The following is a 5,628-nucleotide window of genomic DNA, read 5'->3' on the forward strand; positions in this document are numbered from 1 at the left end:
CACCGCACAGCCTGAGGAATCTTAGTTCCCCGACTAGGGACTGAACCCGGGCCCTTGCCGTTTGTGAAAACGCCGAATGCTAACCACTGGGCTACCAGAGAATCCCCTCAACCAGTACTTTTATTTTAAAATTATGTCTGAAACATAATTCCAAAGTGACTTAGGTGTTGTATTCCTTCTTTGAAAAAAGAGGATCTTTCCAAAGGAGTTCTAATCTTCTAGGAACACTCTCACATCAGTCTAGTACTTGGCTAAAGTTAAAGAGCCACTGATGAGGAACCAGAAGACCTGGCTCTCTGCCTGGCCCTTTACTGCCGTGCTCCTGCACCGGGCCGCCTCTGGACCTCAGTTGTGCCTCCTGTGTGGGGCGTGTAGGCCCTGACTCGGGGTGTGTGTATGAAAGGACCCGTGAGCATGAACAGCAAGACAAGTGCAGGGTGAGTGGTGTCTTCAGTCCCTGAGGGGGTCCAGGTCTTCTCTTGCACACCCTCAACCCGGAATCAAATTTTTCACGCTTCATCTTAAAATAACCTAATTCTAAAAATGTGAATTTAGATGAGAGGGCTTCAATTCCTGTTTTCAGAATTCTTTCTTCAATGATCAGTTTGATTGTTCTGTGCTATACCAGGGCTTCCCTGGTAGCTCAGGCGGTAAAGAATCTGCCTGTAATGTGGGAGACCCAGGTTCGATCCCTGAGTTGGGAAGATCCCCTGGAGAAGGGAATGGGAACCCACTCGAGTATTCTTGCCTGGAGAATTCCCATGGACGGAGGAGCCTGGCTGACCACAGTCCATGGGGTCGCAGAGAGTTAGATACGACTGAGTGACTAACATTGTCACTTACTACGATGTAGAGACCTTGATTTTCATAGGTCCCTCCTTACAGATGACAACCACAATGGTGTGGTCATTCACCTAAAGTTAGACATCCTGGAGTGTGAAGTCAAGTGGGCCTTGGGAGGCATTACTACAAACAAAGCTAGTGGAGGTGATGGAATTCCAGCTGAGCTATTTCAAATCCTAAATGATGATGCTGTTAAAGTGCTGCACTCAGTATGCCAGCAAATTTGGAAAACTCAGCAGTGGCCACAGGATTGGAAAAGGTCGGTTTTCATTCCAATCCCAAAGAAAGGCAATGCCAGAGAATGTTCAACCTACCGTACAATTGCGCTCATTTCACATGACAGCAAAGCAATGCTCAAAATCCTTCAAGCTGGGCTTCAGCAGTACATAACTGAGAACTTCCAGGTGTACAAGATGGATTTAGAAAAGGCAGAGGAAGCAGAGATCAAATTGTCAACATTCATTGGATCATAGAAAAAGCAAGGGAATTCCAAAAACAAATCTGCTTCGTTGGCTACACTAAAGCCTTTGATTGTGTGGATCACAACAAACTGTGGAAAATCCTTGAAGAGATAGGAATACCAGACCACCTTACCTGCCTCCTGAGAAATCTGTGTGCAGGTCAAGAAGCAACAGTTAGAACTGGACATGTAACAACGGACTGGTTTAAAATTGGGAAGGGAGTACGTCAAGGCTGTATATTGTCACTCTGCTTATTTAACCTATATGCAGAGTACATCATGCGAAATGCTGGGCTGGATGAATCACAAACTGGAATCAAGATTGTCAGGAGAAATAACAATAACCTCAGATATGCAGATTGATACCACCCTAAGGGCTTCCCTGGTGTCTCAGCTGGTTAAGAATCCGCCTGCAATGCGGGAGACCTGGGTTCCATCCCTGGGTTGGGAAGATCCCCTGGAGAAGGGAAAGGCTACCCACTCCAGTATTCTGGCCTGGAGAATTCCATGGACTATATAGTCCATGGGGTCATAAAAAGTCGGACACGAGTGAGCGACTTTCACTCACCACCCTAATGGCAGAAAGTGAAGAGGAACTAAAGACCCTTGATGAAAGTGAAAGAGGAGAGTGACAAAGCTGGCTTAAAACTCAACATTCAGAAAACTAAGATCATGGCATCTGGTCCCGTCACTTTTTGGCAAATAGATGGGGAAACAATGGAAACAGTGACAGACTTTATTTTCCTGGGCTCCAAAATCACTGCAGATGGTGACTGCAGCCACAAAGTTAAACGATGTTTGTTCCTTGGAAGAAAAGCTATGAAAAACCTAGACAGTGTATTAAAAAGCAGAGACATTACTTTGCTGACAAACGTCCATCCAGTCAAAGCTGTGGTTTTTCCAGTAGTTGTACGGATGTGAGAGCTGGACCATAAAGAAGGCTGAGAGTGGAAGAATTGATGCTTTTGAACTGTGGTGTTGGCGAAGACTCTTGAGAGTCCCTTGGACTGCAAGGAGATCCCACCAGTCCATCCTAAAGGAAATCAGTCCTGAATATTCATTGGGAAGGACTGATGCTGAAGCTGAGGCTCCAATCCTTTGGCCACCTGAGTTGAAGAACTGACTCATTGGAAAAGACCCTGATGCTGGGAAAGATTGAAGGCAGGAGAAGAAGGGGATGACAGAGGATGAGATGGTTGGATGGCATCACCAACTCGATGGGCACGAGTTTGAGCAACCTCTTGGAGTGGTTGATGGACAGGGAAGCCTGGCGTGCTGAAGTCCATGGGGTCACAAAGAGTCGGACAGGACTGAGTGACTGCACTGACTGATTTCCCTATAGATCTGAAAGCTGGACTGTAAACTGTGGCAGATGAACTCATATGATGCCACTTTGAGATGTTTTGCATGAGCATGTCTCTTTGGGAATCTCAGCACTCATGGACCTTCAGTCTCTGACAGTCAAAGTGTGGAAGATTTGATTATATTCTCTTCTGTAACACCTTTTTATGGTTAAAGATGGGAACTGATCTTATGGCTGTGATCATTTCTAAGAATCTTTGCAAGCCTGCCTGTTTTCTGTCTCTCAATTATTCTTCATCTGGATATATTCATAGCTTATCCCCTCAATACTTTTGATTTATTGTTAAAATGTATCTTCTCAATAATGACTTTTCAGACTGCTTCATAAAATTGCAACACCCACCCAGTAACCTTCCGTATCTCCTGATCCTCCATCTCTGCTTAATTTTCCTCCTTAGCACTTATCATTCTCTAACCTGTCATACAGTTTATTCATTTTATTTTCTGGTATATATACTACAATATACTTTTATGATGGTAGGAATTTGTGTCTTAAAAATACCATTACATCTCCAGTGCCTAGAATAGCACCTAGCATAGTGTAAATGGTCAAGTACCTGTTGAGCTAATAAATAAATAATTGTATAAACATATATAAACCACCAGAGAGAGAGTGGCATGGAATGGATTGTCTGTCTTACTTCATAAGGAACCATATTATAATACCAACTAATAAAGAACAGAAGGAAAAATAAAGAATATAATTATGAAGAGAAGACACACAGAAAGCCATACTCTGGTCCTTTGACTAGAAGAACAAAATTAATAATCTCCTATCACGTGGTGGTATTTACATGGGTGTGTATATTTGTCATAAGTTATTTACCGTATGTTTAAAATGGTGCCGTCTATTGTATGTAAATCATACTGTAAGAAGTTCATTTAAATACAAAAATATATAAAAACATTTTTCTTTCCATTTTTCTCTTCTCCCTTCCTTTATCTAGTGACTAATTTCAAAATGCTATAGGAATTATAGAAATTTTAATTATTAGCTTTCATTGTCATTATATTTCACTAGTATCATCAGGATTTATATAATAATTAATATATCTAACAGTAATAGTTTCTAGAACATGAAACCAGGAGAAGTCAAGAAACTTGCTTAAAGCCACAGAAACACAAGTCATGAAGCTAGAATTCTATTACATCACATCTATTTGAACCTTTACCTACACTCAGAGCTTCTTCTGTCATTAGGAAAGATTTGACTTAAAGGACAGAGTCTTTGGTAACTTTTCATAGTCTATACCTCCACGTGACTTTGAACATGTGATTTTTCCTTGGAGTAGGGTACATGAGTGTAGCTCCTGGTCACTGAAATGTTAGATGTCCCATTAGGACAGAGTAGGAGGAGAAGAGGGCTCTGTGGGCAGAATATTCCATTTGACAATCTTGTCTGGGATGAATTAGCCTCATGGTTTGCTGTGATTCTGGATTAACTGAACTAAATAGCTCATTTAGCAAATCCTTCAGGGTTGGGTGGGAAGGGTGAGGACATTTTTCCTTCAGATCCTCGGCAAAGAACTTTTTATGAAGTCCCTATAAATATCTGTTGGAGGAAGAGAAAATGTTTAATTTGCATGCTGTGCCAGGGGATGATTTGGGGTAATGGGTATGGCTATTTAGAGAGAGTTTTATCACAGAAGAGTGAGAATATGTCTTATTTATTCTAGAAATTTCTAAGAGCAGAGTAAGAAACTTTCTGCCAGTATTACACATCCTTTTGAAGAGTCTAACTCAGGCCTTCTAGGAAGGGTTGGTATCTATGGAGTATCTTCTCTCCCCATAGGCCCTCTCCCCATAGCAAGGGGGCCGTTGCTGTTCCCGTGGGGACACGGTTTCCTGTGGCGGTGCTGGGTTTCCACTCACCTGGCTGCTTTGGGAAAACAGGCTCTGGAATCAGGTGGAGATGTGGCTTGTGGCCCAGAACTGGGGACTTCTCCTGGGGGCCACCCACGTGCCGCCCCTCGGCTTGCTCAGGGCCCCCCTCCAGGTGCTGAGGCTCTGGAGCCCCGGGCCCGCCCACGCAGCCGGCCTCGGTCAAGGGGGGGGACACCCTTGGGTCAAGCGGTCATGCGGGTGAGGGACCTCTGGGGCCAAAGCTGCTGCTCGCTATACCAGCCACGGCCTCTCGCGACAGCAGGCGCAGACCAGGCAGGTTCTGACCAGCCGTGCCAGCCCCAAGCCCCTCGGTTCTTCTCGGGCTGCGCAGTGACCCTCCAGGGATGTGCTCGACTCGGGGACCCCACCTGGGCTCCACCTGAGAGTGCCCTGGCTCCGCCTGAGGCGCACCACTCCCCGCTCCCTTCTCTGCAGGGCTGTGCCGTGAGCTCTCCCTCCGCCCGGGACGCTGAGTGGGCAGGCTCCCCCGCGGGGTCTCAGGCTCCGAGCCCGTGGCCGGCCCGCCCTTCCACCCGCGGGCGTCACTCGGGGGCTCCTCTCCTAGTGGATCGTTCGCCAGCTAGCCGGAGGCTCACTGCCGCCGCGCCGCGCGCCGCCGCGCCGCGCGCCGCCGCGCCGCGCGCCGCCGCGCCGCGCGCCGCCGCGCCGCGCGCCGCCCCGCCCCGCCCCGCCCCTCCGCCCCTCCGCCCCTCCGCCCCTCCGCCCCTCCGCCCCTCCGCCCCTCCGCCCCTCCGCCCCTCCGCCCCTCCGCCCCCCTCCGCGCCCCTCCGCCCCCCTCCGCCCCCCTCCGCCCCTCCGCGCCCCTCCGCCCCTCCGCACCCCCGGCCCTCCGCGCCCCTCCGCCCCTCCGCCCCTCCGCCACTCCGCGCACCCGCCCCGCCGGACCCGCCCCTCCGACCCTCCGCCCCCGCCCCTACGACCATCCGCCCCGCCGCCCCCGCCGCCCCCGCCGCCCCCGCCGCCCCGCCGCGACGCGCCCCGCCCCTCCGCGACGCGCCCCGCCCCTTCTCGCCCCGCCCCGCCCCGCCGTCGCGACCCCCCACGTCCGCACGGCCCAC

General features: G+C 49.4%; 1 protein-coding gene across 4 annotated transcripts in view; it reads right to left on the bottom strand.

Moving 5' to 3' along the window:
• LOC145506648 (uncharacterized) overlaps positions 1–5,628 on the bottom strand; it is a 96,401-nt gene that overhangs the window by 90,431 nt on the left and 342 nt on the right. The gene's annotated exons all lie outside the window — the stretch shown is intronic.

This window comes from Giraffa tippelskirchi, chromosome 1 (assembly GCF_054371585.1).
Source record: "Giraffa tippelskirchi isolate mGirTip1 chromosome 1, T2T-mGirTip1v1.2.pri, whole genome shotgun sequence".
Lineage (NCBI taxonomy): Eukaryota > Metazoa > Chordata > Mammalia > Artiodactyla > Giraffidae > Giraffa > Giraffa tippelskirchi.